At 40.9% G+C, this 24800-nt stretch overlaps 1 long non-coding RNA gene across 1 annotated transcript in view; it reads right to left on the reverse strand.

The window, feature by feature from the left end:
- The window catches only part of LOC140727743 (uncharacterized), a 50718-nt gene extending 27274 nt beyond the window's left edge, over positions 1-23444 (reverse strand). The window contains exon 1 of the long non-coding RNA XR_012098908.1: positions 19281-23444. This is a non-coding gene — a long non-coding RNA (uncharacterized lncRNA). The remainder of the gene's footprint in view (positions 1-19280) is intronic.
- Positions 23445-24800: the final 1356 nt, after the last annotated feature.

Genomic DNA, 24800 nt, shown 5'->3' on the forward strand with positions numbered 1-24800 from the left:
GTCAAGCCAACCCTCCTCCTCCTTGCCCCTGTCCCAAGCCTCTATCCAGCAGATGAAACCATAAGCATTTCTCTTCCCATCACTTTTCCTTCTTGCATGCCTTCCTGATCAGATTGGGCTCCGGAATGGTTTCTCCGGCCGCAACGTATCTCCCTTTTAAAAGGGGCAGGCTGCCTTTATATAATGGAGGCTCACTTTAGATGGGACTGCTGGTAACATAGTTAACCAATAAATGGCATGACTGGAGCTGCTGAAAAGTGTTATGTTTTGTAACTTCAAAGCATTAAACTAATTCAAGGAAGACACGAGAGTCCACAAATGTGAGTCTAACATCTCCACTATATACATATTATACTCTATAAAACAACTATTTTACTGACATACACAGCATAGTAAACTTTAAAATGTCCCATTTAGGACTAAAGGTTTAATTACTGTGAATGACTTCTTACTCTTGTGGGATAGCATCTTTCCTGACAAGGGGGATCACTCTGCTTTGCAGGTGAGACTTGTGACTGTGAAAGAATCTCAGGTTGTGGGGCCTCCTCCGTGCTGGTTGTAGGAGTTGACTCTGAGACTGCAGGAAGTGTTCTAATAGCGGTAGCCAACTCTATCAATTGACACTGCTCTCCTCAACTGAGTGATGTGTCATCTCCACGTGATATCAGACACAATCCCTACGGTGTAGGAGAGTGGTCCAGTTCTTTCATCTTTCCGAGTACCTACTTCTTGTCGCCTGTGTAGTCCCTAGCCCAGACTGCTTGTCCAGAAGTAAAACATCAAACTTCCTTGTTTGAGGAGCCTTCAATTTGTCTCAGCTGCTTGTCCTGCACCCTCCTTCTGAGACTGTGTTCGAGGGGATCCAAGCATGAACATGGTGTGGTAGTTAATGGGTTAATCCTATACCACTCAGTTAGCCAGTCCCATATGGGAGGAGATCACAAGTTGTACAAGAAGTGTTATCAATAAAGTTCAGTTGAGTACTCTGCATGCTGCTGTCCCAGTGTGCTCTGCACTCTCCCGCAGTAATGAACACAATATGGTGTCAGAAGTGGCTGATCATCAATGAATTAGTGCTACAGACCAGGTGAGAATCCCAACAAGAAATGATTTACAGCAAGACTGTTCTTGTTTGTATATATCAATGAAAAATATCCAAAGTCTTATCAACCTATACTGTCTATGCTAGTTTGCTAAGTGAACTGAGAATCTCACCAGGATTGTTAGGCAATACCTTCGAACTGCTCCTAAAAGTGGGTGCATTATAACGATATGTGGCTCACTAGCCTGGAGAAGTGCACAGTGACACAGACAGAGCAGAGAAGTCAGTCAAAGTCTCATGGAGAGAAAAGAAGATATTTGTAGTCCAAGTAATTAAAATAATCAATAAACAAATAGGAAAATGGAGCAAATACCTGCAGTACCTAATCTACTTACCTAATAAAGCCCCCTGAGATACTTGATCTTTCTAAACCAGGGGCTTTGGTTATAAGAGACTTTGAAAGGTGGCTCAGACACTTTGAGAGATTTAGGGTTGCAACCAATCTCAGGCTTCAGAAGAGCATGGAGTAAGCACACTGATATGCCTGCCTTGGGTGGATTAGGACTGACAGATGCTCAGTAAAAGGAGTACAAAGTGCAGGACAAATTCAAAGAATATTTAACAGGAATACAAAATGTGATGTATGAGAGGAAATAAGGTTCAGTCAGAAGGACTACAGAAAGTGAGGACAGAACAGCTCAACTCAAAGAAAACAAAGAGCAGGTGAAATCTCCAACTACAGGAGAAGTGGCAAGTCTCCATTTCACATTGAAGTGTTCCGTCCAGCACAAGAAGTGAAATGCCTCTAACGGAATAGAGTCGGCCATTATAAAAGCCAGTGTCACTCAAAAACAGTTCTTCAGGAAGTCAAGACCATGCTTCAGACAAAGAGAGCTTTCATTAGGGCTCTAGATTCATGGCTGGTGTACTATGGTTTAATTGCAAAATGAAGCAGTGATGTTCTAAATGGACAATGCAGCAGATGTCACAGCCATCCCAAAATGTCTGTTCACAGAACTGGTGAAGAAAACAGGCATTATGCTAAACCCAACAAAGAAAGTTCCCTTGAGGCCAAGGAAACATAAACTCAGTGTGAAAGGAATGTTTACTACTTTCATATGTAAAAATGAGAAGCAATTAAAATAGAATGTCTATGTTGTTCAGAATCTCTTCTCACCACTATTAGGCCAACATGGCATTGAGAAACTGATCCTTATTGCAAGGTTGAATTCAATAAACAATGTTCAATGGCAGGAGAAGTACCTACAGTTGTTCACAGGCCTCGGAGTACTGATAAAGACTATCTTATCCAACTTCGGCCAGGAGTAACACCCTACTCTCTGACCACAGTGAGGTGTGTACCAGTCCCGTTGATGAACAGAGTCAAAGCTGAGCTTGAGGGAATGGAGGCACTTTACATCAGAGTGAATGGACCTACTGACTTCCCAAGCCAGATGGCAGAGTGTGGATCTGTGTTGATTTAACAAAATTGAGTAAGGCAGTGAAGCAGAAGTTTATTTTGCTCTCTGTGGAGCTCACATTAGATATACTGGGTGGAGCAAAGTTCAGCAAACCAGATGCAAACTCGGGGTTCTAGCAGATCTGTTTAGCTCCTGAATCACAGAAGCTCGCAACCTTTATCACAGCATATGGACACTATGCCTTCAAGAGACTCCCTTTCGGCATCTCATCAGCCCCCGAACCATTTCAGATGAGGATGAGCCAAAGTTTGGAGGGAACGGAAGGAGTAGACTGCTACATGTACAATGTACTCATCTTTGGAGGCTCAAGTGAGGAACTTGTCAAAAGAGTGGAAGTTGCCTTGGAGAAGCTAAAACAGGCTGGAATCATCCTGAACAAAAAGAAGTACAAATTTGCAAAGTTGAAGTTGAAGTTCTCAGACCACCAACTGTTTTCAAAGAGAATGCAATCAGATTCAGATGAAGTGGCAGGAGTTCAGAACAAGAAACAACCTATAAATGTATCATAGGAGAGGTCATTCTCATCAGTTAAAGCAGAACTTATCTCTCTGCCAGTATTAGCATTCTTTAATCTGAACAAAGTAACCAAGATCTCAGCAGATGCCTCTTCCTTTGGCCTAGGGGGAATGCCCATGCAACACTGCAGTGGTGTATGCAAACCGGTGGCATGAGCATCAAGAGCACTGACTCCTACTGAACAGCGTTACGTCCAAATTGGAAAGGAGATGCTGGCTGTCATGTGGGCTTGTGAACATCTCAGCTGCCACTTGATAGGCACTAAATTCCTGCTTAAAACAACCACAAGCCACTTGGCAGCCTCCTCGGCTCGAAACACTTGGATGACTTACCTCCACATCTGCTAAGATTCAGAATGAGGCTTATGTCATACTGTTATGACATTGAACATGCTCACGGCAAATCTTTCACACCACTAGACACCCTGTCATGGATGCCGTGCAAAAGTGAGTGGACGGAAGCTGACTCCGCCCTCATGGAAGAGACCAACATCAACTTAGCTCAGGTATGCGAAAGCTTTCCTGCATCACAGAATAAACTGGGTGAAATTCACACTGAGTTGCAAAAGGACCAAGTCTGGGGCCATGTCATGCAGCGGTACTGTGAGCATGGGTGGCTAGCTGTTCCAAAAGGAACTCACAACCTCAGAGCTTACTGGTTTGAAAGAGACACACTCATAATTCTTGTGCTTTGCTGCTAAAGGGCTCTAGTCTCGTCATTCCCGTTTCTATGCACACCAGAGTCATCAGTCAAATCCACCAAGGACATTAAGGCATTGAGAAATGTCACCTAAGAGTGAGGCAATTCATGTGGTTACCTGGTCTGAGCACACAACTGGGAGATTATGTAGAGCAATGTGGAGCTTGCAGAAAAGTGTACAACAATCAAGCTGAACCTCTCTGTCCCACAGAAGTCCCAGACTCACCCCGGCAAAATGCAAGCACAGACATTTTGGAGCTGAAAAGAGAGAAAGGTCCTTTCACTTTGCTGGAGTGTTCGGGTAGTAAACCCTGACCTCTGTTAAATGAGTCGAAGGAGTGAACTAATCCGCTGAATTTCAGTGACTGTATTTCATGCAGCTCTATAGACAAGAAGTACATACCTAGATTTTTTTTCCCCAAGAAAAAGCACCTGAAGACCCTGTGATCTCCATCTCAAAGGCCAATGTTATTAGGCTGTCTTTAAAGAGAGTGGAAGGTGGAAGGTCCCAGTGGAGTACCTGGTAATGCTCAGAAAACCTGTGCCAACCAACTATTGGGAGTATCCAAGGACATTTTCAACATCTCACTGCTACGGGCGGATGTTCCCACTTGCTTCAAAAGGGCAACAATTATAGAAACATAGAAAATAGGTGCAGGAGTAGGCCATTTGGCCCTTCGAGCCTGTACCGCCATTCAGTATGATCATGGCTGATCATCCAACTCAGAACCCTGTACTTGCTTTCTCTCCATACCCCCTGATCCCTTTAGCCACAAGGGCCATATCTAACTTCCTCTTAAATATAGCCAATGAACCGGCCTCAACTGTTTCCTGTGGCAGAGAATTCCACAGATTCACCACTCTCCGTGTGAAGAAGTTTTTCCTCATCTCGGTCCTAAAAGGCTTCCCCTTTATCCTTAAACTGTGACCCCTCGTTCTGGACTTCCCCAACATCGGAAACAATCTTCCTGCATCTAACCTGTCCAATCCCTTTAGAATTTTATACGTTTCAATAAGATCTCCCCTCAATCTTCTAAATTCTAGTGTATATAAGCCTAGTCAATCCAGTCTTACTTCATATGAAAGTCCTGCCATCCCAGGAATCAATCTGGTGAACCTTCTCTGTACTCCCTCTATGGCAAAAATGTCCTTCCTCAGATTAGGGGACCAAAACTGCACACAATATTCTAGGTGCGGTCTCACCAAGGCCTTGTACAACTGCAGTAGAACCTCCCTGCTCCTGTACTCAAATCCTTTTGCTATGAATGCCAACATACCATTTGCCTTTTTCACCGCCTGCTGTACCTGCATGCCCACCTTCAATGACTGATTGTACAATGACACCCAGGTCTCGTTGCACCTCCCCTTTTCCTATTCGGCCTCCGTTCAGATAATAATCTGTTTTCCTGTTCTTGCAACCAAAGTGGATAACTTCACATTTATCCACATTAAATTGTATCTGCAATGAATTTGCCCACTCACCTAACCTATCCAAGTCACCCTGCATCTTCTTAGCATCCTCCTCACAGCTAACACCACTGCCCAGCTTCGTGTCATCCGCAAACTTGGAGATGCTGCATTTAATTCCCTCGTCTAAATCATTAATATATATTGTAAACAACTGGGGTCCCAGCATTGAGCCTTGCAGTACCCCACTAGTCACTGCCTGCCATTCTGAAAAGGTCCCGTTTACTCCCACTCTTTGCTTCCTGTCTACCAACCAATTCTCTATCCACATCAATACCATACCCCCAATACCCTGTGCTTTAAGTTTGCACATTAATCTCCTGTGTGGGACCTTGTCAAAAGCCTTTTGAAAATCTAAATATACCACATCCACTGGCTCTCCCCTATCCACTCTACTAGTTACATCTTCAAAAAATTCTATAAGATTCGTCAGACATGATTTTCCTTTCACAAATCCATGCTGACTTTGTCCGATGATTTCACCTCTTTCCAAATGTGCTGTTATCACATCTTTGATAACCGACTCTAGCATTTTCCCCACCATCGATGTCAGACTAACTGGTCTATAATTCCCCGGTTTCTCTCTCCCTCCTTTTTTAAAAAGTGGGGTTACATTAGCCACCCTCCAATCCTCAGGAACTAATCCAGAATCTAAAGATTTTTGAAAAATTATCACTAATGCATCCACTATTTCTTGGGCTACTTCCTTAAGCACTCTGGGATGCAGACCATCTGGCCCTGGGGATTTATCTGCCTTTAATCCCTTCAATTTACCTAACACCACTTCCCTACTAACATGTATTTCCCTCAGTTCATCCATCTCACTAGACCCTCGGTCACTTACTATTTCCGGAAGATTATTTATGTCCTCCTTAGTGAAGACAGAACCAAAGTAGTTATTCAATTGGTCTGCCATGTCTTTGTTCCCTATGATCAATTCACCTGTTTCTGACTGTAAAGGACCTACATTTGTCTTGACCAATCTTTTTCTTTTCATGTATCTATAAAAGCTTTTACAGTCAGTTTTTATGTTCCCTGCCAGCTTTCTCTCATAATCTTTTTTTCCTTTCCTAATTAAGCCCTTTGTCCTCCTCTGCTGGTCTCTGAATTTCTCCCAGTCCTCAGGAGTGCCACTTTTTTTTGCTAATTTATATGTTTCTTCTTTGGACTTGATACTATCCCTAATTTCCCTTGTCAGCCACGGGTGCACTGCCTTCTCTGGTTCTTTTGCCAAACTGGGATGAACAATTGTTATAGTTCATCCATGTGATCTTTAAATGCTTGCCATTGGATATCCACTGTCAACCCTTTAAGTATCATTTGCCAGTCTATCTTACCAGTCTATATATACCAGTGCCTAAGAAGAATAATGTGGGCTACCTTAATGACTATCACCTGGTAGCACTCACATCGACAGTGATGAAATGCTTTGAGAGGTTGGTCATGACTAGAATGAACTCCTGCCTAAGCAAGGACGTGGATCCACTGCAATCTGCCTGTCGCCACAACATGTCAATGGCAGATGAGGATTCGCCATTTTGCAGCATATGGAGTAGTCGCATTCTTAGCGGCTCCCTTTTTTTATATACTTTACATCCCACTGACAGATCCTTTTTAGCTTTGATGTTTTATTACTTCTACTGAAGGATTTATTACATTTACTGAAGGATTTACGATCTAATTACAATGGCTGACATAAGTCATTTTGGTATTGAACTGAGAAGCAGCAAGACTTTTCCTGAAACAGAACAAATGGAACAAACTAAGAAGGCGGAGGAACCTGTTACCTTAGCAGAAATATTTTCTTCAATACAAGACATGAAGTCGGAATTCGGGTCGCTTAATACCAAGATTGATAAGCTGACCGGCTCAAACAGGAAGCTTGAAAAAGCTATTTCTATGGTTCAAGATTCTCTGAAAAATCTGGACTGTCAACTTCAAACACTTCAGCAGACTACAACCCGAACTGAGAATGAGCATGATCAATTCAAGCAAACTATTAAAGATCAAGGAATGAAGATATCTTCAATGGAGAAGAAAATCAATGAAATTACCTCAGAACTATCTAAAACGAAGAAAAAAATAGTTGATTTAGATAGTAGAGGGCGTCGGAGGAATTTGCGTATTCTAGGACTGCCTGAAAATACTGAAGCAGGCGATCTGTTAAAAATTTTTCTCAGATATGTTGTACTCAATTTTTAGTGACCCTGGAAGCTAGCCCTTTAATTGACAGCGTCCATAGAATTCCATTTTCTTGGCGTTCACCTGAATTACATCCTCGACCAATTGTGCTTTCTCTGCATTGTTATACAACCAAGAAAGCCATACTTCGAGAAGCCAGAAAAAAATGAAAGTTAATCTTTGAATCAACAGAAATTTGTATAGTAGATTATCCTCCTGAAATCTTTGCCAAAAGAAGGAAATACTGAGAAGTCATGTATAAGTGAAATGTATAAATTAGATTTATACCTCTCCCTTCGCAACCCAGCAAGGCTGATAATCCATCCTGAAAAGTCTCAGTCATTGAGAATCTATTCTCCCCAAGAGGGATGGGAGTACATTAAAAATCTTAAAGTTAAGCCTACTGAATAAAATCTTAAAGTTAACCCGATTACTCAATAGGTAATTCTGAAGTATTTTGGTGTATGAGATGTTTATGGATCTTCTGAGTTAAGTCTATTCTATGCTTATTTTAGTCTCTGGTATGGGACGTGGCTGACTAAACTTTATTTTAGTTATTAATATTTAGTATATACATAACTGTTTTGTAGGGAACTTTTATAGTATTATACTCTAATGGTTCGTACAGGACCTGTCATGTATTATCTTTTTATTTCTTTTATTTGTTTTAATACTAACGTAGTTTTAGGTTTCTTATATATATATATACTCATTTATTCTTTTTTTTCGAGAGAAAGAACTCTGTCTGTAATATTATTTGCTCGGATTTATTCTTTTTTGAATATGTGATTAAGATACTTCAGTTGATTTTAAGATGGCCGTTGCTGATTATGTTTTTATTCCTGTTAGACATAACATGGTAGTAGTTGAACTTTGTTTGGGCTTTTTATTATGGCTTTTTTATGTGGGATTTTTGCTTTAATACATAGCTGCAAAATGGAGAATAGGGTCAAGGGTTATTAGTTTAGCATGTGGCCAGCCTATTGGTCGCTGGATTTCTTATCTTTCGGAAGGGGGGAGGGGAGTATTAGAGTAGGTTTTTTCTTGATTGGGCAGTTCTTTTGATGGATTTTTTTCTCGTAAATGTGTCACTCCTTCTGGTTGTCCCCACGCCTTTTGGTTTAATCTGTGCTTGTGTAACATTTCTTTTATATAATATTAAATTCAATTCTAAACATGGATGTCAATAAAATTAATATCATATCTTGGAACTGAAACTGTATTAATCACCCCATTAAGCGTTAAAAGATTTTTAAGAAATTAAAAATACAATGCAGATATTATTTTTGCGCAAGAAAATCATATACGGAAACAGGATGAGGACAGATTTTTCCAATTTTGGAAAGAACCTTTGTACCATTCGCAGTCGGATCGTAAGATAAGAGGTGTTTCTATACTTCTTAGCCCCAAAATCCCTTTTGTACACTTTAATACTATTACTGATTCGATTGGAAGATATTTAATTGTTACTGGTTTATTATGCGAGCAAAAGGTAGCTCTGGTGTGTGTATATGCACCTCATGTAGATATTTCTGATTTTTTAAAGAAACTTCTTTCTGAGCTACCGAATTTGAATGAATATAAGTTGATCATGGGTGGTGACTTCAATTATTGTTTAAATCCGGCGATTGACAGGTCATCAACCAATCTGTCGCTTCCTAATAAAGCGGCGGCCTGTATTAATTTTTTTAATTACAATATGGCCTGGTTGATATCTGGAGATATAAAAACCTCAATGATAAAGATTTCTCTTTTTTCTCACACGTTCATCATAAGTATTCTCAAATTGATTACTTTTTTTTAGATAGACGTTTGTTATATTCCGTTGTTGAGTGTGCGTATGATATCATTGCGCTCTCAGATCACGCGCCTTTAAAGTTAACCCTGAAGCTTTCGGATAGCTTTTTGAAAATGTCACAGTGGAGACTGAATCCCGTATTGTTACATGATCCAGCTTTTGTTAGTTTTATTAAGGATCAAATTTCTACATATTTTGAATTTAATACAACTGAAGGAATGTCAAACCTGGTTATATGGGACACGTTGAAATCTTTTCTTAGGGGACAGATAATCTCATATTCAGCAGCTTTGAGAACGAAAACTAAAGCGGAATTGTCAGTGCTTATTAACAAAATTAAAGAGATAGCTAAAGCGTATTCAGTTAAACCTACCAAGGACCTATATAAAGAAAGAGTTGAACTTCAATCACAGTATGATTTGCTTCTGACCTTTCCCATTGAACAGCAAATTTTTAAATCCAGAAGTTTATTTTATATATATTGGGAAAAATCTGCTAAGCTTTTGGCGGGTCAGTTATAGGCTGGGATGGTCAAAAGACAGATTTTAAAATTTCGTAGACCAGATAGAATTGAAACTTTAGATCCTTATGTAATTAATAAGATATTTATGGACTTCTATTCTAATCTTTATAAATCTGAATTCTCTGATAATACTATTACTATGAATAGATTTTTGCAAATGTTAAATATACCTAAAATTTTGACTCAAGATGTTGATATATTAGATGCACCTATTAAACAAGAGGAGATAGCCAAGGCTATTTCCTCTATGCAATTAGGGAAAGCTCCGGGACCTGATGGTTATACAGTAGAATTTTATAAGACTTTTCATGAAATGCTTATACCACATCTTCATCAAACATTTACTGATTCTATATCCTCTGGGAACCTCCCAAAAACTTTTTATGAGGCATTAATTTCATTGATTCTTAAAAAAGGAAAAGACCCACTGGAATGTGTATCCTATAGACCTATTTCTTTATTGAATGTAGATTTTAAAATTTTCTGCAAGATTCTAGCTAATAGACTTGAGAATATTTTGCCCAATGTTATCTCAAATGATCAAACAGGATTTATTAAAAATAGGTACTCACATTTTAATATTTGAAGATTGTTAAATATCATTTATTCTCCCTCAGTCAAAGAATCTGAATGTATTGTATCTCTGGATGCAGAGAAAGCCTTTGATAGGGTGGAGTGGCCTTATTTATTTCAGGTTTTGAAGAGGTTTAATTTTGGCCCGGGATTTATTTCCTGGATTAAATTGATTTACCATACCCCGGTGGCTGCGGTTATAACTAATAATCAAAAGTCTCCTTATTTTAGATTATATAGAGGAACCCGCCAGGGATGTCCTCTTAGTCCTTTATTATTTAATTTGGTTGTAGAACCACTTGCTATCGCCCTTAAGGATTCTAATTCTGTGCAGGGTATTAAGAGAGGGGATAAATTACATAAGGTTTCGTTGTATGCAGTTGATTTACTAGTTTACATTTCAAACCCTAGGAAATCTTTTCCTTTTACACTATCTATATTTACAGAATTTAGTATTTTCTCTGGATATAAACTTAATTTACATAAAAGTGAATTATTTCCTATTAATAATTATTCTGATTATTATGATCAAATACCTTTTAATATTGCTAAAAAACATTTCACTTACCTTGGTATCAAAATTACTAAAAATTTTAAGGACCTATATATGTATAATTTTTCCCCTGTAATTGAATATACTCAATAAGTGCTTTCTAAATGGTTGCCTATGTCGATGTCATTGATAGGTCGAATAAATGCTATAAAAATGGTTATTTTACTGAAATTTTTATATATATTTCAAGCAGTTCCCTCTTTTGTTCCAATAACATTTTTTTATAAAATAGATTCTATGTATTTGTCTTATGTTTGGAATAACAAAAGCTACAGAGTGAATAAACCTTTATTGCAAAAATCAAAAAAAGATGGAGGACTGGCCCTACCAAACTTTAGATTTTATTATTGGGCATTTAATATTCGTTATATTACTTTTTGGATTTATGATATAGATAACTAGGATCACCCTCCATGGTTACATTTGGAGGAAAATTTGGTAATGGGGTTTTCTTTAGCTTCTTTATTAGGAGCTCCCCTTCCTTTTTCATTCTCCAGAATAGGCAGATAAGCCCTCAACCCTATCGTTAAACATACTTGAAAAATCTGGTTTCAGTTTCATAAATTTTTTTGAATTTAATTATTTTTTACTCTCTGGTAATATTTATTCTAATTTTTTTTAAACCATCAACTCCGGATAAGGCTTTTTTAATATGGAAAACTAAGGGAATAAAAACTTTTTTAGATTTGTTCTTACAGGATTGTTTAATGTCTTTTTCGCAGTTAATGGATAAATATGATATCTGTAACACATTTTTTTAGATACTTACAGGTTAGGAATTTTTTACGAGATTTTTTACCGAATTATGCCGTTGCCTATTCTTCAAATTTGGCTTATGCTTTCAGCTTAAACCATTTCAAAAACGATTAATAGCTATAATTTATAAACAGTTAATGAATGTTTGCATGTCGCCTAATGATAAGGTTCAATGCACTTGGGAAATAGAACTTCAACATTCACTTTCAGATGATTAATGGAGTAAAATTTATTATCTAGTTAATAATTCATCTATCTGTGCATGCCATTCCTTAACTCAGTTTAAGATAATACATAGGGCCCATATGTCTAAAGATAAATTGACGCATATATTTCCTAATATAAGCCCTATTTGTGACAGATGTAATGTAGAGGTGGCTACTCTAACTCATATGTTTTGGTCCTGTGTAAGCTTAACTAATTTTTGGAGAGATGTATTTAGAAAAATATCTAAAGTTATAGATGTGGATGTACAACCCAATTCACTTACGGCAATTTTTGGGATTATTCCAGAGGAAGTAGTAGAGTATCTGCTTCTGCTCAACATGTGATAGCCTTTTCAACTTTACTGGCTAGGAGAGCTATCTTGTTATACTGGAAAGAATCTAATCCACTTACTGTTTTCCATTGGCTCTCCTCCATTATCTCATGTTTAAGCTTGGAGAAAATTAGAAGCCAGACGTTTGATACATCTTTTAATTTTGAGCAAGTCTGGTGACCCTTTATTCAATATTTTCATATGATTTGATTTATTATTTATTTATTTATTTTCCGTTATTCTCTTTGAGGAAAATCCTTATCCGTGAAGGTTCGGAGGTGACTGGAAGGATGTTTTTTCTTTTTCTTTTTTTTAATTTTATCCTCAAATGGACAGCCCAATCTTTCTTTTCTTCTCTTTTTTTTGTTCCTATTTAGTTTAGCGGGTTTTTTTCCTTTATATAAATAAAATTTTCCAATCTTTTTTTTAACGATTTGTTAAGAGGAGTTGTGTTTTCTTTATTATACTGTATATATAACAGCATAACATTAAACCTATCTGATTTTGACAATATATACTTTTCTTTATTCTTTATGTCTTTTATATTATCTGTTTGCTGAACTTCTCCTCTGATTTGTATATTGTTTTACAGGAAATTAATAAAAAGATTGAAAAATGAAATGTCAATGGCAGACGCAATCTCAATGGCTCTCTACACGGCTTTAGACCACCTGGACAACACAAACACCTATGTCAGGATGCTGTTCATCGACTATAGCTCAGCATTTAATACCATTGTTCCCACAATCCTGATTGAGAAGTTGCAGAACCTGGGCCTCTGTAACTGGATCCTCGACTTCCTAACCAGAAGACCACAGTCTGCGCAGATTGGTAATAACATATCCCCCTCGCTGATGATCAACACTGGTGCACCTCAGGGGTGTGTGCTTAGCCCACTGCTCTACTCTCTCTATACCCATGACTGTGTGGTTATGCATAGCTCAAATACCATCTATAAATTTGCTGATGATACAATCATTGTTGGTAGAATCTCAGGTAGTGACGAGAGGGCGTACAGGAGTGAGATAGGCCAACTAGTGGAGTCGAGTCGCAGCAACAACCTGGCACTCAACGTCAGTAAGACGAAAGAGCTGATTTTGGATTTCCGGAAGGGTAAGACGAAGGAACACATACCAATTCTCATAGAGGGATCAGAAGCGGAGAGAGTGAGCAGTTTCAAGTTCCTGGGTGTCAAGATATCTGAGGATCTAACCTAGTCCCAACATATCGATGTAGTTATAAAGAAGGCAAGACAGCAGCTATACTTTATTAGGAGTTTGAAGCGATTTGGCATGTCAACAAATACACTCAAAAACTTCTATAGATGTACCATGGAGAGCATTCTGACAGGCTGCATCACTGTCTGGTATGGACGGGCTACTGCACAGGACCAAAAGAAGCTGCAGAAGGTTGTAAATCTAGTCAGCTCCATCTTGGGTACTAGCCTAAAAAGTACCCAGGACATCTTCAGGGCACGGTGTCTCAGAAAGGCAACGTCCATTATTAATTACCTCCAGCACCCAGGGCATGCCCTTTTCTCACTGTAACCATCAGGTAGGAGGTACAGAAGCTTAAAGGCACACAATCAACGATTCAGGAACAGCTTCTTCCCCTCTGCCATAAAATTACTAAATGGAACATTAAATCTTTGGACACCACCTCACTTTTTTTTAATATACAGTATTTCTGTTTTTGCACATTTGTTTAATCTATTCAATATACATATACCATAATTGATTTACTTATTATTATTATTATTATTTTTAAAATGTAATTTATTATTATTATTTTTCACTGCTAGATTATGCATTGCATTGAACTGCTGCTGCTAAGTTAACAAATTTCATGTCACATACCGGTGATAATAAACCCAATTCTGATTCTGATTCTTCTGATGTTGTAATAGTTAATGGGTTAATCCTATGCCACTCTTTTAGCTGCTCCCACATGGGAGGAAATCACAAATTGTACAAGCAGTGTTATCAATAAAGTTCAGTTGAATATCCTCTGCGTGTGTCTCTGTACTCTTCCTCAAATTCAGGCAGAGCATAGCTGGTGAGTTGCTTGTGGAGTTGTTGCTTTGCAAAATGCAAAGAGGAATTTGATGAGCTTCTGGTTCAGTGTTAGTGAAGTACGTTCTGCTGATGTTGCTTGCTCTGGACAAACCTTTCTGTCATGGTATGGAGCAGATGTAATATGTCTTATTCCATTCATTTGTAGGAATGATTGAAACTGTTCTCTCACAAACTGTGGTCCATTGTCACTGACTAAGCACTCTGGAACACGAGTAATTGTGAAGAGATTCTCAATATACGAGAGGCTGTAGTGAAGGCTATTGGAAACTCTTCTGGCCACTTTTCAGCTCCATCCACTACTACCAAGAAATTTGTGCCCATAAATGGTCCGGCAAAATCCACACAAATTGCAGGCCAACGCAGGCCATTTCCACGGATGGAGAGATGCTGCTCTTGACATCTTCTTGACACATTGGCATCCTGTACAGTACATGGTAAGCTGCTCGATCTGTTGATCTATCCCACGCCACCAGACAAAGGTTAGAGCCAATGCTTTCATTTTAACCACACCTAGATGACAGGCATGTAGTTCATCCAATACTTCAGCTTTCTGCTTGGTTGGTACAGCACCTCTCAATCCCCACATAAGGCAACCTTAGTCAAGAGCAAGTTCATCTCAGCACTGGTAAAAATGGGGAAACTGGCATTTCTGTTGCATCTTCCAGCTACTTTTGGTGGCCATGTAGAGATGAGACATTGTGGGATCTTTTCTGGTTTCACTTTGAATTGTCTCTACCGTAATAGAGAGACTATTGCTTTGCATTAAGGAGAATAGATCAAGAGGAGTGTCTCTTTAGTAAATTTTTCCAGTACTTCCTTTTCTAAGGGTAAATTGAACAATCCATCAGTGGTTCCAAACTTAGTCATTCTCTTGAATTCAACCTTGTAAGAGAAACAGGACCCACCTCTGTATTCTTGCTGAAATGGACACTAGTGGTTGATGATCAGTAATGAGGGTAAACCCTCTCCCATACAAGTGCTGCTTAAAATGTTTTGCATACCAAACCAAATTCAAGTCTTCTCCATCAATCTGTGTGTAATTTTTCTCTATGGCGGTAAGGGAACTTGATGCAAAGGCTATGGGGCATCAGTTCCATCACTCATCACATGTGACATGACAGCACCTGTACCATAAGGTGAGATATCACAGCCAAGCTTCCCTGGACAATGTGGATCAAAATGTGTGAGTACTGTGTCTGATAGCACCATTTCCTTTACCTTTTGGCTAATCAGCTGTAATGAGTTCAAGGGGTGGAGCACAGTAGCCAGGTTTGACAGGAACCTGTTAGCAATTGACAAATCCTAAAAAGGATAGCAACCTTGACTCTTCCTTTGTCCTCAGAGCAATTACTTCTGCTTGAATTTTCTCAGCACAGTTGTGTAATCTTTGTGCATCATTCGTGAAACCACAGTAACTGATCTTTGGTTTAAAGAAGTTACACTTGTTGCATTGTGCTCTGAGCCCATAATCTTCTAATCTTCTTAACATTATCTAGAGATTTTGGAGATGTTCCTTGTCATCCTTACCAGTATCAATGATGTCATCCAGGTAACACTGAGTGCCTGGGCAGCCTTGCAGCACCTGGTCCATAGCTTTCTGCCAGAGTGCAGGTGCAGATGCAACTCCAAAAATAAGCCTAATATAGTGATAAAACCCTTAGTGAGTGGTTATGGTGAGAAGACCTTTGGGCTCTTCTTCCGTCTCCATATGAAAGTAGATCTCAGCTAAGTCCACTTTGCTGAAGTGTTTTCCTCCAGAAAGGTTTGCAAATATATCCTCTACCCTGGGCAGAGAGTATTGATCTACTTTCAGTACTGGGTTGATGGTGACCTTAAAATCACCACAAATCCTAACAGACCCATTCTATGTGGCCTCTGGAACCACTGGCATTGCCCATGGGCTCCATTCAACCTTGGAAAGAATTCCTTTTGCCTCCATGTGATCTAGCTCACTGGCTACTTTATCACTGATGGTATAAGGAACTGGTCAGACTTTGTGAAATTTGGGTGTGGCATTTTCATTTAACACTATTTTACCCTTGATATGTTTGAACACTGCTGTGGCTCATCCAGTATCCTCCTTAATACGCTTTCATATGCCTTGATTGCGGAGGATGTAGCATGCAAACTGTGGATGGATCTCCAGACAAGGTGTAGTTGTCTCAGCCAATCAGGCCCCCACAATACTGGTCCTTCTATTCCTTACTATATACAAACTCAGTGTTGCTTGTTGGTTGTTGTATTTCACAGTTAAAAATGTCATTCCCACAGCAGTTGTGTTTTCTTTAGTATTAGTTCTTTGTTGAATATCTGCAGACTTCAGTTCAGTATCTTTGAAATGCCCTTCAAACTCATTTTGTGGAATGACTGAAACAGCTGAATCAGTGTCTAATTCCATTTTAATTAATTGGCCATTCACTTCTGGCTATTGCTAATTTTCATACTGTAAATCTCAAGGCCGCACAATCCTAGTTACAATCATCATTATCAGAATTTTCATCAACAGCATGTAGATTAGTGTTCATGTTGAAATTGCAACTTGACTTTTTATCTTCCCTGTACAATCTATTTATCTTTGTTTGCCAGACACGCTCTTCGTATGTGTTTCATTTTCTTTGTTGCATTTTCTGCAATTTTCAACCTCAAACCTGTATTTGCCTGGTGTATGTGAGCCCCTGTCACAATGATTAAACTATTTGTTCATCCAGGATGGTTTCTGTTTTGATGCTGCAATTTTATTCACACACTGTTTCATTCCTGACTGCAACTCAATTGCATCAGTCTGCAGTTTCCATTGAAAGAATGATTTCAATTGCTCTTTTGAATGCAAGTTGTGCTTTATTTAGGAGCCATTTTTTTGAATGCTTTCTTTAAGATTCCACAAACTAAACGATCATTCAGTGCATCATTAAGACCATTGCCGAACTGACAGCGTTCAGATAGTCTCTTCCATTCTGCCACTTTCAGTGAAGTGGACTCCCCTTCTTTCTCATTCCACTTCTGAAAGTGTTCTGCGATCAACAATGGCATCGGTTCTAAATGTTCCTGCATTTCTTTGACAACATCAGCAAAGCTCATTTCAGATGGTTTGGTTGGATCAGTCAAACTTTGAAGCAAACTGTATACGATTAAATTCATGCACTTAGCAAAATCAGTACTTGTTTTTCATTGTCCATTTCATTTGCTTCAAAATATTGCTCAATCTGTTTGCTGTATAAAATCCAATTATCTGTTGTGCAATCAAATGTGTTAATCTTTCCGATGTAACCAGCCACTTCTGCTTGCTTTTTCCTGGTTATTATCACCCAGTACTTACTATTTATAAACCCTTGAACTCAGTTTACTGCCTTTTTTTAAAAACTTGATTGTGTCTTCCCTTCTTTGAATTTGAACTGTGCCATCTTGAGTTTGTTTTAAAAATACCTTGTCGCCAATTTTGTTTTGTAACTTCAAAACATTAAACTAATTCAAGGAAGACATGGGAGTCCAAAAGTGCAGGTCTGACTTCTATTTTACTTTAAGCAAGTCGTACACATTTTATGATGTCATGATTAGCTGGTAGTGTGATGACATATGCAATTCATGTATTTATACATATAACCTGTAATGAATTATTTAAAAACAAGAATGCTTAATCAAACTATATATATATATAAAAAATACACAACGTGCAACAATGATCAAAAACAGGTAACTTCAGTGCCTACTGTATAACAGCAAGTTTGATGATTAATTCATAAACTCAAAAGACTCTACAGTCACTGGAAATTTTGAGCAATGCACACAAATTGTTGGAAGAACTCAGCAAGTCAGGCAGCATCTACGGAGGGGAATAAACAGTCAATGTTTTGGGCCCAGACCCTTCTTCTGAACTGGAGAGGAATGGAACAGAAGTCAGAATAAAAAGGTGGTGGGATGAGAAGGAGGAGTACAAGCTGGCAGATGACAGGTAAGACAGGTAATGGGAAAGGCAGGTGGGTTGGAGTGGGGCTATTGAAGTTGGAAGCTGGGAGGTAATGGGTGGAAGAGGTAAAGGCTGATGAAGAAGGAATCTGATAGGAGAGGGCAGCAGAGCATGAAAGAAAGGGAAGGAGGAGAGAAACCAGAGAGAGGTGATGGGCAGGTCTGGAGAAGAGAAGGGGTAAGAGTGGATCCAAAATGAGGAATGGACAAAAAAGAAGGAGGGAAGGTGGCCAAACTCAGGTTAGAAGAGCAACATGCCGTATTCTGTCTGGGTAATTTCTCTCCCCTCCTTCCTTCTCTAGTTTCCTCCTACTTCTCAGCTGCTCATTGTTCAGAAGGTGGCAAAGGCAGTCCCCTTATGATGGCAAAGTTGAGCTGCACGCAGTGGGTCATTCCTACAAGTAAACAGGCACTCTCTGCCCATTAGCTCATAAGAGAGTATGATGTTTACCATCTTTGAATTGGGAGACAAAGTGACCTGCAGTAATCGTGCTGTGATGTGACTATCTTCAGACTTCAGGCCTGCAAAGTGGCTTTGTTTGTGCTCTGACAACAATTAACCACATATTCTTTGCCCTGTTTGGAATTCCCAGCAATGCGTGCAGATTTCAGTGAAATCGTGCTGACTGAATCCAGAACGCTTACATGTTGCCCCTCATTGTGGAGGTGCTCTGAATCCTCAGGGTGCAAGCGGCCTTCTGCTGAGAGGCCTTTTCTCTCAGCATACAAGCCTTTACCTTCCTCAGAGTACACTGCTGCAGTTACATCTATTACAAGAAGATGCCCACTAATACACCCATGTCCAAGGCCTTCAGCAGCTGCTACGATACTTTCTGTAGCTGTTTGTTTGACCCTCAGGTCCTCAGGTTTGGCCAGCCCGTGGTCTTCTAGGGGAAAACAGCCTCCGGCCCTGCCAAACTGAGAAATGCCGTTTGTGTGGATGCTGTGTGATGTGTTGCCCAGTTACAAATCCACACCGCAAAATATCAGACAGTACACAATATGCGATTAAGCGATTGAGCTTTATAATTCTTAATTTGACTATATGGTCAGTAAAGAAACAAGAAAAGGGCCCATTCTCATGAAACAATCTATTGTCCACCATTGGAACTCACTGTTCGTTCCCGTCGACCTCTGAGCGTGGCCGGCCCTCGGACCCTCGCTCCTCAGTCCAGTCCGTCTAGTGTTCTACTGATCCTCTCCATTCACGTCCTCTCTCTCCAAAGTTCCCCTACGGAAAAAACCATGAAATCCTGGCTCCCAGACACACAAGAAAGGACAACATCCCCTCATTGGCTAACATGCCCCTTTATTAGTCATAACCCAAACATTGCTGCTACAAAGAAACCATTACCTCAGCAGTGGAACATTACAGAGAAGCCATTACATTAGCAGTGAAACCTTACAGCGTGTTACATTTGTAATACCAAAAATCACCTATGCATAGTGATAGCCTGAGAGAGGTTAACCACCTACTAACCTGCTGTAAGGAGTTTGTACCTTGTCCCCATGACCTCATGGGTTTCCTTTGCATGGGATTTCCTCCCATATTTCAAAGATGAATGGTTAGGGGTTAGTGAGTTGCGGGCACGCTCTGCTTGCTTCAGAAGCTTGGTGACCTGTTTGGGCTGACCAGCACAATCCTCGCCGATTTGATATTGCAATGTATATGTGACAAATAAAGTTTTTTTTAAATTTTTTCAACTCATTGAGTTCATACAAGCTTTTTGGTCCTATTCCTGCACTTGCCCCCCACTAGAAGACACCAGACACTAGGAGACACTCGAATACTTCAGCACAGTACAGGCCCTTCGACCCCCGATGTTGTGCCGACCCATATATTCCTTAAAAAATGTACTAAACCCACACTACCCCCTTAACCCTCTATTTTTCTTTCATCCATGTACTTGTCCAAGAGGCTCTTAAACACCCCTAATATTTTAGCCTCCACCACCATTCCTGGTAAGTCATTCTAGGCACCCACAACCCTCTGTGTAAAAAACTTACCCCTGATGTCTCCCCTAAACTTCCCCCCCTTAACTTTGTACATATGCCCTCTGGTGTTTGCTATTGGTGCCCTGGGAAACAGGTACTGACTATCCACCCTATCTATGCCTCTCATAATCTTGTAGACCTCTATCAAGTCCCCTCTCATCCTTCTATGCTCCAAAGAGAAAAGTCCCAGCTCTGCTAACCTTGCCTCATAAGACTTGTTCTCCAAACCAGGCAACATCCTGGTAAATCTCCTCTGCACCCTCTCCATAGTTTCCACATCCTTCCTATAATGAGGTGACCAGAATTGAACACAATACTCTAAGTGCGGTCTCACCAGAGATTTGTAGAGTTGCAACATGACCTCTCTACTCTTGAACTCAATCCCCCTGTTAATGAAGCCTAGCCTCCCATAGACCTTCTTAACTATCGTATCAACCTGTGCAGTGACCTTGAGGGATGTATGGATTTTAACCCCAAGGTCCCTCTGTTCATCCACACTCTTAAATAACCGACTATTAACCCTGTATTCAGCCTTCTGGTTTGTCCTTCCAAAATGCATCACCTCACACTTATCCGGATTGAACTGCATCTGCCACTTTTCTGCCCAACTCTGCATCCTGTCTATATCCTCTTGTAACCTTCGACAACCTACAGCTCCATCCACAACTCCTCCAATCTTCGTGTCTTCCGCAAACTTACTCACTCATTCTTCTGCCTCTTCATCCAGGTCATTTATAAAAATCACAAATACCAGGGGTCCCAGGACAGATCCCTGCAGCACTCCACTAGTCACCAACCTCCAGGCAGAATACTTTCCTTCCAATACTACTCTCTGCTTTCTTCCTTTAAGCCAATTTTTTATCCAATCAGCCAAGGTTCCACTGATCCCATGCCTGATGACTTTCTGGATGAGTCTCTCGTGGGGGACCTTGTCAAATACCTTGCTAAAATCCATGTAGACCACATCTACCACCCTACCCTCATCAATTTCTTTTGTTACCTCTTCAAAACACTCAGTTAGGCTTGTGAGGCATGACCTTCCTTTCACAAAGCCATGTTGACTATCCTTGAGTAGACTGTACTTCTCCAAATGATCGTAGATCCTATCCTTAAGAATCCTTTCCAATAGTTTGCAGACCACCGACGTAAGACTCACTGGTCTATAGTTCCCAGGATTCTCCCTACTACCTTTTTTAAACAAGGGAACTACATTTGCCATTCTCCAATCCTCCGGCACCTCCCCTGCAGCCAAGAGGATTCAAAGATCCTAGGGGCTGCCCCGGTGATCTCTTCTCTCACTTCCTACAGCAAGCTGGGGTGTATCACGCCCGGCCCTGATGATTTATAAATCTTGATGTTTTTAAGAAGATCCAACACTTCTTCTTCCTTAATCTCCACATCGTCCAGCACACAGGCCTGTTCTATTTCGACCTCACCTTGATCAAGGTCCTTTTCACTTGTGAATACTGAAGCAAAGTATTCATTTAGGACCTCCCCAACCTCCTCTGCCTCCAGGCACATGTTGCCTCCTTTATCCTTTAGCGGCCCCACCTTCATTCTTGTCATCCTTCTGATCTTCACATACGCATAGAACGCCTTGGGGTTCTCCTTAATCCTACATGCCAAGGCCTTCTCATGCCCCCTTCGAGCTCTCCTGTCCTTTCTTAAGCTCCTTCCTGGCTACCCTATATTTCCCATGAGCCCCTCCTGCTTCCTGCTTCTTATATCTAACACATGCTTCCTTCTTCCTCTTGACGAGTTGCCTCACGTGTTTCATCAGCCATGGTTCCCTTTTCCTACCATTTTTTCCTTGTCTCAGTGGGACAAACCTATCCTGAACCCAGCACAAGTGGTCCCTAAACTTCCTCCACATTACTTCTGTGCTTTCACCCTTGAACATCTGTTTCCAATTTACTCTCACTAGTTCCTGCCTCATCCTTTCAAAGTTAGCCCTTCCCCAGTTAAACACTTCCCCATTTTGTCTGTTTTTATCCTTTTCCATAGCTATGCTGAAGCTAAGGGAGTTGTGGTCACTCTCATCAAAATGCTCCCCCACCAAGAGGTCTGCCACCTGACCAGGTTCATTACCCAGAACTAGATCCAGTATGTCCTCTCTTTTTGTCAGCCAGTCCACGTACTGTGTCAGGAATCCTTCTTGAACACACCTGACAAATTCTGCCCCATCTATCCCCCTTGCAGTCAGGAGGTTCCAGTCAATATGAGGGAAGTTGAAATCACTCATAACTAACCATTTTAAAATCTGCCTGCTTATCTGCTCCTCAGTGTCCCGAGGGCTATTTGGGGGCCTATAGACTACTCCCAGCACAGTGATTGATCCCTTCCTATTTCTGACTTCCACCCACACCGACTCAGTAGACACTCCCTCTGCAGCGTCCTCCCTTTCTATAGCCGTGATACTATCTCTGACCAGTACCTCCCATCCTATTCCTTTTAAAACACCTAAACCCCCGGTACCTGCATCAGCCAATCCTGACCTTCCTCCAGCCAAGTTTCAGTAACGGCCACAACATCATAGTTCCACGTACTGATCCATGCTCTAAGTTCATCCCCTTTATTCCTAATACTCCTAGCATTGAAATAGACACATTTCAACCCCTCTGACTACATTTATGTTTTGTTCCCTGCCTGTCCTTCCTCACCAACTCAGAACACATAGCATCTTGCCCTTAACCTTCTACCCTAATCTCTGCACTCACATTCTGATTCCCAACCCCCCTGCCAAACTAGTTTAAACCCTCCCCAACAGCTCTATCAAACCTGCCCGCCAGGATATTGGTCCCTTTCCAGTTCAGGTGCAGCCCGTCCTTTTTATACAGATCAGACCTTCCCCAGGAGAGATCGCAATGATCCAGAAATCTGAACCCCTGCCCCCTGCACCAACTCTTCAGCCACACATTCATCTGCCATGACTTCCTGTTCCTACCCTCTCTGTCTCGTGGCACAGGCAGCAACCCTGAGATTACCACCCTTGAGGTCCTGCTTTTTAACTTCTGTCCTAACTCCCTATATTCCTTTTTCAGGACCTCATCCCTACTCCTATCTACGTCATTGGTCCCCACGTGGACCACGACATCTGGCTGCTCACCCTCTCTCCTGAGAACTCGATCTGAGATATCGCGGACCCAGGCACCAGGGAGGCAACAGACCATCCAGGATTCTCGATCTCTCCCACAGGACCTCTTATCTGTCCTCCTAACTATCGAATCCCCTTTCACTACTGCTCTCCTCTTTTCCCTCCTTCCCTTCTGAGCTGAGGGTCTAGTCTCGGTGCCAGAGACACGACCACTACAACTTGTCCCTGGTAGGTCGTCCCCACCAACAGTATCCAAAACAGTATACTTATTGTTGATGGGAACAGCCACAGGGGTGCTTTGCTCTTTCTATTCCCCTTCCCCCTCCTGACAGTCACCCAGTTACCTGTCTCCTGACTCCCTGAAACTCCGATCTATTTCTGCCTCTGCCTCCCGAATGATCGGAAGTTCATCCAGCTCCAGCTCCAGTTACCTAACTTGGTTTGACAGGAGCTGCAGCTGGATGCACCTTTTGCAGGTGTAGTCATCAGTGACAATTGTGCCGTCCCTGACTTCCCACATACTGCAAACGGAGCACTGGACTGTCCTATCTACTGCCTCCATTACCAACTCCTAAATTAATTAAATTAATTTTAAAAACTTACCCGGCCTTACCTCACTGGGAGCAAGCTCGTCCTCCGCCTCTTCTCGCCGGAGCCTCTCGAGCCAAAGCCTCAAAGCTCCCCTCCTTCTCTGGCCGCTCTGCTTGAGCTACCCCTCTTTTCATGTGTTTGAGCTTTTCAATTTCCGATTGCCCAATCAAACTGCTTGGTCACCTGACCTCGATTGCCCAATCAGCTGATCTGCTGAGTCTGAGCTATTCAAATCTCGATTGCCCAATCAACTGCTTTCTGACTGCTTTCTGCTGCGTCTGAGCTATTCAAATCTTGATTGACTTGATTGCGCAAACCAACTGCCAAAGCTGCCAAAACCTCTCGAGCCAAAGCCTGAAAGCGCCACTCCTTCACTGGCCTGCTCACTCACTGGCCGCTCTCCACATATTCTCTCACCTGCCCACTGACATCTCTGATTTTCCAAACAAGGAAAAGCTTACAGCAGTCAATCAACTCAACAACCAGTTATGCCTTTAGGATATGAGAGGAAACAAGAGCACCTGATAAAACCTACAAATCACAGGAAGAACATGCAAACTCCATACAAACAGCACCAGAAATCAGAATCAAGTTTATGTCACTGGAGCCAGCTACTCCCCCACCAACCACCACCTCTGCATGTTAGTGCCACTGAGTGTATGTTTCAATATACTAAATTGACATTAATTCCAGTAATTCACACAAAAATAAAGAAATCCAATAGGACTTAAGAAAGGCTATACATAAAGACTGACAGTCATTGTGCAAAAGAAGAAAAATTGTGTAAATAAAAAAACACTGAGAATATAACCATATAACAATTACAGCATGGAAACAGGTCATCTCGGCCCTCCTAGTCCATGCTGAACGCTTACTCTCACCTAGTCCCACTGACCCGCACTCAGCCCATAACCCTCCATTCCTTTCCTGTCCATATACCTATCCAATTTTACTT

This window comes from Hemitrygon akajei, chromosome 5 (genome assembly GCF_048418815.1).
Source record: "Hemitrygon akajei chromosome 5, sHemAka1.3, whole genome shotgun sequence".
NCBI classification, from domain to species: Eukaryota; Metazoa; Chordata; class Chondrichthyes; order Myliobatiformes; family Dasyatidae; genus Hemitrygon; species Hemitrygon akajei.